The sequence below is a fragment of the Ochotona curzoniae genome, unplaced genomic scaffold, assembly GCF_017591425.1.
Source record: "Ochotona curzoniae isolate NIBS_2020 unplaced genomic scaffold, NIBS_Ocur_1.0 scaffold_1852, whole genome shotgun sequence".
NCBI classification, from domain to species: domain Eukaryota; kingdom Metazoa; phylum Chordata; class Mammalia; order Lagomorpha; family Ochotonidae; genus Ochotona; species Ochotona curzoniae.
In genome coordinates this window covers 20,601,925-20,617,266 of record NW_024467087.1, presented here as the reverse complement: position 1 = coordinate 20,617,266, position 15,342 = coordinate 20,601,925, and the positions used below count along the sequence as shown (strand labels likewise).

The 15,342-nt window shown below is 37.4% G+C and overlaps 1 pseudogene; it reads left to right on the top strand.

Annotated features, from left to right (window-relative positions):
- Positions 1–1,391, top strand: part of LOC121169484 — a 134,533-nt pseudogene extending 133,142 nt beyond the window's left edge.
- The last annotated feature ends 13,951 nt before the right edge of the window (positions 1,392–15,342 follow it).

The following is a 15,342-nucleotide window of genomic DNA, read 5'->3' as shown; positions in this document are numbered from 1 at the left end:
CTGAGAGTATGCTGAGTTCCCAGACGCCACTCTATAATCTTAAATCTTGTGTGGTCTCTGATTTTCTTTTTTGCTATCTTAAATCATGTATTTCTACGCCTTTTAGCTCCTGTTCTTTAGCCTTGGTTCTTGCAGGATTGTTGCATACTGACATGCAACATGGTATACCAAATAAAAAACACAATGAAAACGAGTAACACACTTGGTGAGGCATAATAATATGTGAGCTGTAAGATAAATCTTTGGAAAAAGCGCAATCAGGCTTAAAACAAGAAACAGAAATGAGAAAAACCAAAACTAGTGTTCTAGATTTATGGGTTACCATCAAACGGTGTAACTATCTGTCTTAGGAGCTTCTAAATGCATGGAAATACAGGCATGAAGTTCTATTTGGTAAATTAATGCCTAAAAATTTCCCTAATATGCAGAAACAAAGGGATATAGAAGTACAGGAAGCATAGAGAATTCCACATAAACAGGACTATAAACAATCTTCATCATGACAGATTAGTCAAACTTTCCACAGTAAAATAAGAAGATTCTAAAATGCATGTGAGAAACAATTCAGTTTAACCTCAGAGGATCTCCAATCAGACTTAGAGGTAATTCCTCATCAGAAACCCTACCAACCAGGATAGAAAGAAGTGACCTAGTTCAGGTCCTAAAACAAAGACACTGTAAATCCAGGATAATCTACAAAGCAAAGCTCTCATTATTCACAAAGACAAAATAAGGAACACTGAAAACAAAAAGTAACTGAAATAATTTGCCTCCATGCACCCAACCATACAAACGATGTTTAAGGATTCATTACACATAGAAATAGAGAATGATAATCTACCTGTTTTCACTGCCATCAAGGAGACTATCAGTGACTTCTTCATAGGGACATTCCTCAAGTAATGAGGTGCTGAAGATCATGCTAGTGCAGAAACAGGTATGCATTGTTCAGCACACCCAGTTCAAGCCATTCATTGCCACAGGGGACTAACACCATGTTGACCTGGACATAAAGTATTGCAAGAAGGTGGCCAAGGCTATCCAAATGGCCATAATCCTTGCCAAGTTATCCATCATGCCCATGTGTAGTTACTACTGGGCGAATAATATCAGCAAGCAAAACACATACTGCACCATGCAAAGTGATCAGACTCTAGCTCTGTGGCTCAGTACTCATCAACACTTCCTGGGATACTGGCATTGTATCGCTACCTGTTCCCCAGTGGCTGCTGCTGATATCTGGCATTAATGACTGCTACACCTCGGCTAAGGGGCACACCACGATCCTGGGCAACTTTGCCAATGCCACCATTGATGCCATCTCTGAGACCTATAGTTATCTGGCTCCTGACCTCTGCAAAGAGACCATGTTCATCAAGTCTCTCTACTAGGAAATCACATGAAGTCCTACACCTGAGTGTCAGTGCAGAGGACCCAGGCCCCATTGTGGCTACAACACAGTTTGCTACACACAGAAAGTAAAGCAATTTAAACTTGGGCATGGAGAATGATAATCTTGATAATGAAAGAATGTGAAAATAGAAAATCTGCTAGTAAAAATAAAATGGAGATATAAAGCAAACAAGGAGAATACTTACAGAAAATGGCAGGACCAAGTCATTACAAATGACCTAAATTTTTTTCAATAAAAAGATATACACTGGATGAATGGGTTAAAAAGAAGACCCATCTACTATCTGCTGAATAAAAGAAACATACCTTACAGACAAAATAGATGTTAACAACAAAAAAAAAACTATTAAAAGAGATCAATAATGGCATTATATAATGATTAAGTGATCAACTGAATAAGAAGTGACTATAGTAAATTATGTGTGCTCAATGCCAGGGCACGTATTTAAAAGAATTGTTAATGGATCTAAAGGTAAACATAGGTAATACAATAACGGGGGACTTTAATAACCCTCTTCCTTCAATATACATGTCCACTTGACAGATATATAAGAAACAAACAAAAGCAATCTGCATTATGGACCAAATGGACCTATTGGATATCTACACAAGACGTCATCCGACAGTTGCAGAATACACATTATTTTTCGTCAGTTCATTGAACCTACTAGGATAGATCACAAGCTAGGCCATAAAAGAAGCTTTGGAAATTTTAAAAACAGAATGAAATCATGCCAGGTATCTTTTCTGACCAACATGGAATGAAGCTGAAAATCAACAACTTAAGAAACTCAAGAAAATATTCAAATGCATGGAGGCTAAAATATGCCACTGAATGTACAATAGAGCGTAGAAGAGATCAAAATGGATTTTAAAAAATCCTGAAAATGATGAAGTTGACAGCACATAGTATCAAAACTTACAGGATACAGCAAAAGCAGTAATAAGAACTTCATAGAAATTATTGCACACAAAGAATCAAGTCTTTATTTACACAAGCAATTCCATAGCTGAAAAAACCTTGTAACATCTAAGTCACAATAGTTACAAAATAATGAAATAACACATAATAAATTTAACCAAGGGTTTAAGGCATCTCTACAATGAAAATTATAAAACATTAAGTAATAGAATATGACATCAAAACACAGAAAAAGCTGCCATGTTTATGATGTAGCAGGCAATGTGCAAAAAAAAAAAAAAAATAGGAGGATGACTAGATAAGAACGAAAGGGAAGACTATGTCCAAAATACCAAGTTTACAGAACAACACTGCTGGTAACTGAGGTCAAACTGTGCGGGCAACAGTCAAAATGTGAGCTAAAGTGTGAGACAACAGTTGAAGCCTGCAGGCAAGGGTCCACAGATCGGTAACAATCCAAAACCACAGAAATGTGTGCCTTTTTTTAAAATGGTTTATTTATTTTTCAATGGAAAAGCAGATCCACATAGAGGAGGAAAGACAGAGAGAAAGACCTTCCATCTACTGTTTTATTCCCAAAATGGTCACAATAGCTGGAGCTTAGCCAATCTGAAGCCAGTAGTCTCTTTTGGGTCTCCCATGAGGGTGCAGGGTCCCAAGGTTTTGGGCCGTCCTCGACTGATTTTCCAGTCCACAAGCAAGAAGCTGAATGTGAAGTGGAGCTGCTAGAAAACAAACCAGTGTCCCTATGGAATCCTGATGCTTGAAGGTAGAGGATTAGTCACTTTAACTATTGCACCAGCTCCAAAGTGTGTGCTTTAAGGTATCTTTGAGACAGTCAGATATTGACTTCTGTACTTGGGTTATACTGTTGACTAGCCAATGCTTAATGATCAGGAAGCAACATCAATATGGTGCATAGCTATAAAAAAATTTGTGCAGCATCAATTCCTATAAACAGTTCAATAAAGATTGAGGAAGTGAGCTTTCAAGGTTTATCTGTTTCCTAAGAGAAGGGGGCTTTCCTCTGCCACAATTTTACGATGTTTACCTTGTCTCTGCCACGTTTCTAATTTTCTCAAACTTCTGCCACTCCAAATCTGTTCATGCCACTTCGGCAGTGCCTCCCTCTCTAACCCAGCTCATGAAGCTTCAGGCAGTGACATGTGGATTGGTAGGATTAATGTAAGATTTCTATACAACCAAAAGCAATTTACAAAGTCAATGATCAATCAAATATACCTACAACATTTTTCTCAGTTCTAGAAAAACTGATACTAAAATTCATATGGAAATACAAGAGACCCCAAATTGCTAAAGCAATCTTAAACAATAAGAATAAAGCTGGAGGCATCAAAACAACATACCTCAAGACTACTACAGGGCAGCTGTAATCAAAACAGCCTGGTACTGGCACAAAAACAAAATGAAGATCAATGGAACAGAATAGAAATCCCAGAAATGAACCCACACACCTGTAGCCATTTAGTTTTTGACAAGTGAGCCAAATCAATCCAGGGATAAAGGACACTCTATTCAACAAATATTGCTGTGAAAATGTGATCAATGTGTATATAAGTATAAAATAAATATCCCTATGTTACACCTTATTTAAAGTCAACCAAAAATGAGTCAACAATATAAATTTAGGAGCTGATATAATTACCAGAGGAAAATATCAAGGACTACTTGTAAGTCATAGGTGTGAGCAAAGGCTTCTAGGAAAAGATGCTGGAAGCATAGGTAACTAAACAAAAATAAACAAATGAGATTACAACAAGCTAAGAAATTTCTGCACTGTGAAAACTGTCACCAAGTGAAGAGGCTTATATGCCTAATTCATAAGCTATGACAGTGTTCAATTCAACACATACTTACTGGGCATCTACTATATTCTGAGCACAATTCAAAGCAGTGGGAACAAAATGAGAAAGGTATACGGCATTATCCCTGCCTTTAAGAACTTATAGTCCTTGGAAGTAAATAGATAAGCTGGATAATAATAAAACAAATAAACTTAATATCTATGTCATGAGTATATATTCTGTGAGATGTGTTCTAGGTTCTAGAAACACAACATTGGGCAAAACAGACAAACACTGCCATTCTTCCGGACATAACAGAAGAGATTGACATTCCTGCAGAAAACAAAGATTATTTCAAATCAATGTACTTGCCATCAAAAACAAAGCTAAGTGATGCATGGAGTGATGAATTCTCTCCTTTATGCACTTTATGGTATCCAAAAGGCTGAGATACAATGGATTTTAATCTATATGGAGCAAATCACGTACCCGGAGGAAGAAAAGCACTCCAAGCAAAGGTCCTCACACACTCAAGAAGATCGCAAACCAAAGAGGCAGAAACAAAGCCAGTGTAGGTGGGGTAGAGAAGGCAAGGCAGAGGTAAGAGATATAGTGGGAGGCAAAGGCAAGGGGCAGGCTCATGGAAAGCGGTGTATGTTGTAGTATGGAGCTTGGTTTAACTCAGATGGGGCCCGGAGTGATAGCATAATGGTATTCGAGGACAGCCGACACTTTGGGACCCTGCACCCGCGTGGGAGATCCAGAAGAGGCTCCTGGTGCTTCGGATCGGCATAGTATCGGCCCGTTGCGCTCACTTGGGGAGTGAATCATTGGACAGAAGATCTTCCTCTTCTCTCTTTCCTCTCTGTATATTTGACTTTGCAAGAAAAATAAATAAATCCTTAAAAAAAGTAAGTGATATGATTTAATTTATATTTTTGATAGGATCACTTTGACCAGTATGCTGAGATTAGATTCTAGAGGGGCAAGAGTAAAGCAAATGAACATATGATTAGTTTCATTGTTACTTTAAAACTAGGACACAGTAAAAGGGGAAATGCAAATAAAAAAGATCTTAAGTCAGATGTGCAACCCATCATTGGACACCCATTAACAAGTGTTAAGAATTACTTTATTTCCAACATCAGGAAAAGAATGAAGTATAACTGAATATGCTAAAGTAGTAGTCCCCAAAAGGAAATATAGCAATGCCATAGGGAAACTGTTTTGTATATGACACAAATCTAGATGAGTTAGATGGGATCACTAATCACAAAAGGATAAATGAGCCACAGTGCCATTGCCTTCAAGAATCCTTTTTGATTGTGCCTGTCATTCCAATTATTATCAAGTCCTCCTTCTCTGGAGTCTGGTAGTACATGATTTTAACTCCAGGTCTCTTCTGCCACTAGATTTTATGGCCTTCTTATAGATGCATACTTTCCTTAACTAGACAATTAGCTCCATAAATAACCAGCAAACTGATCAGCTTGTTCACTGGAGTATCTTCACATTCTAAACAGAAATGGTACATAACAGGCATATAAAATTTGATGAATCAATGACACAAAGCAAAACAGTAACAAGCACCATGAGTGGCATATATAAGCTGACATGGTCATTAATTGAAAGATTAGTATACTTACACTTGAGATGAATTAGATAAAAACTAATAGATATTACCTTTGTGCTGGCATATTAAGGTCAGCCAAGATTACATACCAAGTGTACAGTGTGAAAGGCATGGAAATGGAAAAATGCCAGGTATACTTGTTAAACTAAAAGCAACACAGTAGGCTCAAACAGACAAACAAACAAAAACATAAGAAGTAGTGTGTTGGAAATGCAGGTTAGGGCTAAGATCTGCAGAGTTTCAGGGATTTGATGATTTAACACCTGTTCCAATCCACTTCAACATTGAATATTCTAAGCTGTGAATTCTAGTCCCAGCTCTGTCATATTTCTTCCATGTAAAATAATGAAAGCTATTAAACTCTAGTGATCTGAGTTTGGGAATCATTGGTATTATTATATTAAAAAGTGGGAAATATAGTAAGGAAAATGGGAAAGGCTCTGGGTTTATTTTTATTTATTTTAAAAGATCTGAAAAACATTTATTTACTTGGAAGAGTTATAGAGTGAGAGAATTAAGAGATGGAGATCTTCCACCCACTGATTCTCTCTCCTGATGTCTAAAATAAGCAGGGCTTGTGCAAGCAGAAGCCAGGTGATTCCAGATCTCCTGTGCAAGATACCAGGGGACCAAGTTGGTGGCCATCAACGGAGAGTTTGATCAGAAGTGGAACAGCAGGACATAGGTGATTTTACTTATGATGTCATAATGCTCGCCCCATATTTGTCAGATTTTATGAGCCCATAGGACATCAAATAGATATGTCCTTTGAATATTAGAGCTATTCTGAAGATTTAAAAAAATAGGATGGAATTTGAAATGAAATAAATTTGGTATTTTGAGATTTCTTACACAGACTGGAGAATACAGCTAATAGTTGACAACTGTATAAGTCTATATCACTGGAAGGATAGATTTGCATATGCTCTCATTACAGAACTTGGTTGCCTCAATTTGGTCATTCTCCATTGTACTCAAAGTAATAGCTTCAATTTTTAACCCTCTAAATATGTGTAGCTGCAATTTGTTAATATATAAATTTTCAACGCAGAAAAATAGATTATAAAATTCGTTTGTACAGTATGAATACAAGATAAATAACTGAACCCATCATGTTTAAATAAACATACTATTCAAAGCTAATATGTGGGAAAAGATTTTGTTCAATAACGCTTGCAGTTTGTTCAGATTCAGTTCAAGAAAAAAAAATGAATTTGAACAAAACATAATTTCCCATCTGTGTAGGTACAGTGTAACCAGAGTAAAGCTAGTCATAAAGTAACAGTTGTGAACTAAGATTTTCAGAAGCTTCCTTGGAAATCTACATACAACTCCTTCTCATCAAGAGATCTCAATGTGTCACCTATGAGTAATGATAGTGTCATTTACGTCACACTCACTGGCTATGAAATGGTTTTGTAAATGCTATTTTTCTTATTTGCTATTACTAGTTAATAGTTATATTATTAACTCATTGGAAACATGATGTCTCAATATAATGTTTTGATGAAGATGAACCTGCAAAAGATTTTTCAGTAGATATTTTTCCTGCTTTGCGTCACTGCAAGATAGCTACCATAGACTGTCTTCGGAAAAAAAATGCACTCTGGATACTTCAGTATAACATAATCATGAATGATAGCACAGTAAAGTGGAACAGATGTGGATTTTACTTTGATAATAATCTGGAAAATCTCACTCGATCTTCAGCTATAAAATATCAAAAATTGTGAATAAAATTATTAATTCACCAGCTATTATTGAACACTTTTAGTACAGGGCCAAATAGGATTCTAGATGCTATAAAACTGAACCCAAAGCAGATAAAAATGCCCGAACACATGGAATTTACTGCCAATATAGCACATATTTCAAAACATACCTAGTTTTCAGGAAATAAAAGGCATTTCCACAGGTCAAAATAAAGGAAACTGCACACCAGAGTGCTACTTACAACACTATGATTTCCCTAGGAAAGTTGGAGTTTCAGACACCTGTGATCAAGCGTTAGGTTTCAGAATCCATGCATGATATCCATGTAAAACTGGGTTTTAAATGTACTCTAAGTCTAGTGAAAGCATACACAAAGAAATATCTTCTTCACTAAGCAAGATGGCAAGAATTATGCTCATGTTAGCCTATTTCCTAGGCAGAAAAAAACATCTCACCTGAGAATTTGTAATCACAGAACTGCCCTCATGTGGCTTTGGGGTTTGGATTTTAGCCCACTTAACCTAGAAACATGTAAGTAAAAGTAATACAAAAAATTATGACCATTATTAAATGTTTCATGTAAGCAATTCTCTCATTGTGTTCCAATTACAGAATAAGGCAGGAGTAGCAGATGTGTTAGCATCCCCTATTGTGATGGCTGGGCTGGGCTGGGCTGCACTAGGGATTTTGATGTCTTAGAATTGTAGCACAAGATAGATCATGAATCTGAGTTCTTCATAATTATGGAGCCACAGAACATAAGAGAGATACACGTCTATTTTCACTATTTTTTGTCACTTGCAACTGAGCATAATACTAAGTCACAGATGCATAAGCTGGTGCACAGAGGTGTTAAGTTGGTCACCAAAGATCACATAGATCATGCAGAGCCAGAATTTCCCCAAGCAGTACTAGCGGCAAAGCATGCAGACTTGAAAATTATGCTATGGTATCCCATAGTCATTTATATTATCAGTTGTCATCCCTAAATGTCATTCTTTCAATTTTGAGATGGGAAAATTTAACTCAGGACTAAATAGACCTATTCCTTTCTTCAAGAAGTCAGAACTCAGTCTATTCATCTGTTATTGGCATTACCACAACATGATTTGTTGGAACAACTGAAGTAATATGAAAAGATATTAGAACATACTTTTTTTAACCTGTTAATTGATGGGATCACTCAAGTTTCAACTGTAGGCATCATGAGAAGAAGTAACAAAGAATGTGTCACAGCTTTAAGATTTTACTTGATCATTTTTTTTAAAGATCTATTTTATTTTAATTGGAAAGGCGGATATACTGAGAGGAGAGACAGAGAGGAAAATCTTTCGTCCGATGATTCACTCCCCAAGTGAGCGCAACAGCCGATGCTATGCTGATTCAAAGCGCCAGGAGCCTCTTCTGGGTCTCCCACGAAGGTGCAGGGTCCCAAAGCTTTGGGCTGTCCTCGACTGCTTTCCCAGGCCACAGGCAGGGAGCTGGATGGGAAGTGGAGCTGCCGGGATTAGAACCTGTGCCCATATGGGATCCCGGGCGTGCAAGGCGAGGACCTTAACCACTGCTCCATTGCGCCGGGCCCTTACTTGATCATTTGAAAGACTGAGTTACAGAGAGGGAGGGAGAAACAAAATAAGATCTTCCATTTGCTAATTCACTCTAAAAATGGCTGCAACAGCCAGTTCTGGGGCAAGCTGAGGCCAGGAGTCTGTAATTCCATCAGGTTCTCCCATTTTGGGCAATCTTCTACTGCTTCCTTATGTTTATTAGCAAGGAGCTGGATTTGAAGTGGAGTAACCCAGACAGTAGCCATCACCCACCTGGCATGCCTGTGTCTGAGACATCAAATTCACCTTCTGCACCACAGTACAAGCCCCCAAAATATCGCCTGAACTCTTCCACATTTGGAGAAGGATACATTGTGAATGTGTGTGTATGTGTGTGTGTATTAAATTCAAATGCACCCTCTCAAAAAATATAAAAATCTGTCCCAAATATGACTGGTTGTGGTTCTTCTGTCAGCAGAATGATTTAGTCTAATATCTATCAATGAATGTATTAGACTAGCTCAACTGGTAGCTGTAGAGAAGGATTTAGAAAATGGTTTGTTTAAAGCTGTGAAATCACTGAAATATTCAGGCAACATATCAACCTTGCTAAACCAAATAAACAGAACTGCTTAAAGACATTAAGGATGATTTATGAATAATTCAGCATTATTATTATTTTCTGGGTTATTTTCCTAATGACTCAACTTTCTGCTGCACATTCACACTGCTATATGAGGGTACATTTCAGCAGTTGATTTAATAATATTCACAAATATTAAAGATTCAGCACACTGAGGAAATATCTTAGTGCAAGACAAGCTACATGAAACACAGTTACATAAAAACACTGGTCACATATTTAGAAATTATATGTGATATGGAATAAATGGTTAAGTAGTGAAAACACTGGATGGTGGAGAACCCAAAAGTTGCTTGGGGAGAAAAAAGGAAAGCCAATAACATCAGACACTTACTATGCTGCAGGCACTTGGTTTGTTTATATCCATATTATATGTATTATAGTACATATTTATCACATTGATATATTATCATTACTACACACAAAAACCCTTACATAGTTATCACTATTATCCTCAACTTAGATATGAGGATATTAGGAATGATAAATTGACTTACTTAAGGGAATAGAATTGTTAAGTGTTAGAGCTATACTTGAACTCAAGTAGATGGAGTACAAGATATGCTCATAGCTACTTTATGTTATGTCATGACAAAAGTCAGAAATATTAAAAAGATTTAACAAACTTACTGAGTGCCTGCTTTACTACTTTCACTGTGATGAATATCATGACAGTCAAGAGAAGCATAGAATTAAAAAGATACTAATGGTTTCTAGATGCCTTAAAGACTAGAAAAGCACCAAAGCTCGATGTGAGCATTTAAGAAGGTATTGGGGTTGGGGACATTTATTGTATCAGTTAAGCCATGACCTAGGATACTTGCATCCCGTATTGGAGTACCTGGGTTTGTGTCCTGGCCCAACTGGTAATTCCAGCTTTCTTATAAGGGATACCCTGGGAGGAAGCAGACAATGTTTCAAGTTCTTGGAACCCTACATCCTATTGGGAAAACTGGATTGAGCTGTCAGACTCAGGGCAATTGAGAAGTGAATCAGCAGCTGGTCTTATCCTCCCTTCCTCCCTCTAATAAATACATACATCATGAGAAAACTGAAGAACCAAACCTATTGTATCTTTAACTTAGACCTCCTTGAGCTCTGCTAAAGCAGCAGGACTTCATCTCAAATCTGTCAGGAGGGCATGCAATGAATGTATACAAAAAAGAACTTCTGAATAGGTTCTAAAATACTTATGTTCCTAATGGAAGTTTTCATGTTTAAAGAGCACTTCAGATCATTGTATTAAAGCAACAGTTATTTCCTGTTTATTTTTATCAAATTTGTTCCACCTAAAATTAGCCAATCTCTAAAAATGCATCAATTTCAAGCATGTTGTAGCACATACTGCAGGGTACAATCCTGTACAAGACACAATCTATGTTAACAAAAAAGTACAATCTAGTGGGAAAACTAGAAATTTCCATTAAGCAATTACTATAAAATTATCATAAAATGTCAGGTGCAAATGTCTAAAAATAAATTCTTTAAAAATTACATGCGAGAAACTCAGCTGAGTTGTTCACAGATGTCATGGAGACTAGGAATTGAAGCAAAACCTTGATGGTTGAAAGACTAACTGATAAGAGCGAAAGAAGCCAAGGTACCCATAGTCTGATAGCAAAGTCTTCTACTTCAAAAATACAGTCTATAAGAACTAGACACCAAAAGTAAAAGGGGCCAAAAGACTGGAGAAATAGATCCAGGATTACACAGATGCAATGTATTATAGACTTAGAGACAAAAATGTCCTGAGTAACTGCAAGATAAGAGAAACCCTGTACCATAAGGCAGTAAACAAGAGGATGTTTTTATATTTCTATTTACTAGTTTCCACAATACAGTTCTTTAAATATGGGTCCATCTCTCTCTCCCTCCTCATTTTCCCCTCCCATTATTTGCCTCCATGTTATCACAAAAACATAATCCATCAGTTCACGGTTACATGATTGATTTTCTTATACTTAAATGCATCATTACATGGTAGGTACATGAATAGGTAGAAAACACTGTATTCACAGCATAATTCTAGGTGATAAATCATGATGGTAAAAATCACCAACATTGATGCCATTATATCAAGCTGGATCACTATCTGTGGGGCAGATGTATGATACAGAGATCTGAACAGAAACTAGGACCATGTCAAGTCAGGGCTTCAAATAAGCCAATGTAATTTGAGAAGCAAATGTGTTATCTAAAGGCTTGAATAAATTCTTTGAGCTCAGAAGCTGAAGACTAGAGAACGGAGGAATTATTGGCAATGAGTGAGTGCTAGCACGTACCAGGACCCACAGCCATGTGTTTTGTCACCAGAGAGCTGTATTTGAATCTACTTGCTACAAAAACCTCATGAGCTTTGTCAAGTTATCTAACTCTTCTCAGTTCATTTTTTTTGTCAGTTAAATGAGGATAGCAATATCTAGCACATGGTGTGGGGTGCCATTGGAGATTACATAAGACCACATATATGAAACATTTTTGATATTATAAAGGTGAGGCTGGTTGTTGTATCACAGGTTAAAATATCATCTGCGATGCTTGCACCCCGAGCATCATTTTGAGTACTGGCTGCCCTACTTCCATCCAACCCAGCTCCCAACTAAAGCACCTGGGAAAGCAGCAGAAGATTGCACAAGTATTTGGTCCCCCAATATCCACATAGAGGGTGTTCAAGGCTCTTGACTTTAGCCTGGCCCAGACATGAACATTGCAGACATTTGTGAAATGAATCAGCTGATGTAAGATCAGCCAACCAACCAATCGACCTCCCCCCTAGCTGCCTCTTTCTGCTTCCTTCCTTCCTTCCTTCTTTTACCTTCTTTCCTTCCTTCCTTCCTTCTTTCCTTCTTTCCTTCTTTCCTTCCTTCCATCCATCCATCTTTGTCATTCTTTCAAACACAATAAATAAATCTTGGAAGGAAGAAAGCAAGCTAGGAGGTAACACCTCTAATGTTTTTGCTTATTTAAAAAATACTATATAAAGGTCTACTTGAGTGCCACTCATTATAAGCTGTTGTTACATCTAACATGGAGCCGAATCTTCTATGATCACGAAGTCAAAAAATTTACAGTGAGTCTCAATGTGAGATAGGGGTGGCTGCCTACAGAAGTGAAACAGAATCTTTGGCAATTTGTTAATTTAAAAATATGTTTAAGATGTCAGCACTGTGGGATAGTTTAGCTGCTGCTTCTGATACCAGTAACCCACCCACAAGGGTGCTGGTTCATTTACAATGCAGCTACCTATCATTACACCTGCAAAAGCAATTAAGGATGATCCAAGTACTGTGTCCCTGTTACCCACTTGGGAGACGTGGATGAAGCTCCTGGTTTCTTATGTCCCACCTTTGAGTATTGAGTCAGTGGATGGAATCTCACTATCACCCTAATTCTGCCTTCCAAAAATTATTTTTTATATAAAATTGAAAAGAAAAAAATACATATTCTTAAGATTTCAATGTTTCTTTCATTCAAACCCATGTGGATGATAATCAATACAGTAGGTACGTACTCATTCTAATTTCAATAATATCAGGTGATGAATAGTAGCTGTAGTAATGGAGAGAAGATAATACATGTGAAAGACAAGAGAGAAGATGCAAAAGCAGATAGGAAACATTTTAAATTTTACTTTGAAATATTTAATAAAATTATATAGATTTATAGCATATAAATGTGATTTGATACATGTATGCATGTGTAATGATTATCATATCCAAATTAACACATCCACCATCATACATTAGGTAAACTTTTTCATCTTAGGCGTAAAACTGTGTACCCTTTGACAAATATTTCCTTTTAACAGGCAGAGAGAGAAGGAAAGAGGGAAGGAAAGGGAGGACAAATGACTCCAAGAGCCAGGGCTGAGCCAGGCCAAAGCCAGGAACCTGGAGCTCCTTCCAGGTCTCCCACATGGGTAGAAGAATCCCAAGCAGGAACCTGATTGGAAGAACAGCAGCTGGGACTCAAATCAGCACTGGGCCAGGGTCACGAACAGTGGCTTAACGTGAGCTGCCTCAACAGCAGTCTCACAGCTCCAAGATCTAACTGCACGTAGTTTGCTAAGCAAAGGCAGAACGTAAAGGTAGCTCTCTGGACTCTGAGGTTCACTCTATTTCATCTGATCAGGTGTGAAGGACAAAAGAGAAGGATGAAGAGTCATGTGTGACATCATGGGAGTGGGGCCCTAACTGAATTGGGTCAGTGTCCTGATAGTAAGATCCCTTGCCTCTTCTGTCACATGAAGTTACAGTGAAGATTACAACCTAATAGTCAAGATATCATCCCAGTCACTGAGTAGCATTTCAACCATCGACTTCTCAGCCTCTAAAAAGAACTGCGAGAAATAATCATATTCTGCTTATAAGCCACCAAGCTTATCGTAGTTTTTGTTATTGTGGGTCACATGGACTGACACTGAATACCAAATTAGTAAGACAAACGTTTTTGCAGGACATTCTTTTATTTTATTTGGCTTAAATACAACTGAGTCCAGTTTGGTAAAAGTATAACTAGCAGCTTGTTATTGCTGGTTTAGTTCAGATATGTCATTATTGGTGATTAATTTTTTTTGTCATTTCACTATTGTTATTCAGTAGGAAAAAAGTAATCCAAGTGAACAAATTTTATGTAAATTGAAAAACCAAGTGAATGAACACAATACATCCTTTTAAAAAATTCCACTGGAAGTCTCTGTTGACCACATTACCAATATGAGCCAAATTTAGGACAAAAATAAAAATTCAATGAAATATTAGATTCATATATACCTAGAAACATTTTTACACACATGTCATGCATCAAACACTATGTTCTGGGTATAAGGAAATACATTGTCAATAAATCTAAAAAATAATAGTACTGCTTTAGTTGACTTTTTTTTTTACATGAGATAGTAGCATAAAAATGTCAGAGAAATAGTTCTCCATTATCAAGAGGATCGTGCTATCAATCTGTCACTTTAAATCTGGATGTGTTTTTGAGGTCTACATCATTGTGACCAAAGAGTACCTGTTCTTTCTATTAGAATGTGGCTTTCAAACTTTCATAATCAAGGCTGCTGGTAAAACAAAATAGATTTTACATCACAATCCATGAGAAACTCTAACGATCCATTCATGGGTAGATAGAACATGACTGCATTGGGGCAGTTGTTACGACACGGAAGGTCCGCCCTGCTTGGGATGCCCTCATCCCATATGGGAGAAGTGGTTCAATTCCCTGCTAATGCATCGGGAAAACAGATAAACCAAATACTTGGCCCTTTGTCACCCACATGGAATATCTGAAAGGAGCTCCTTATACCCAGCTTTTGTTTAGCCCAGTGTTGGCTGTTGAGATCATTTGGGGTTTTGAATAAGCAGACAAAAGATCTCTTTAATCCTCTCTCTCCAGCCCTCCTGCTTGGCTCAGGCCTCCTCTCTCCCTAGCTATTCTACTTTTAAAATACCTAAATCCTTATTTTTAAACCATTAATTTATTTGAAACAGCAAGAAATACTATTTATTTGACAGTAAAGTTACAGAGAGAAAGAGAACAAAAGGGTGGGCGGGAGAGTGCTTCCATCAGCTGGTTCACTCTACAAACAACTGGGGTCAGGCCAGGGCAAAGCTTCATCCAGGTCTCCCACATGGGTCAAAAGGGCCAAACACCTGGGCCATCTT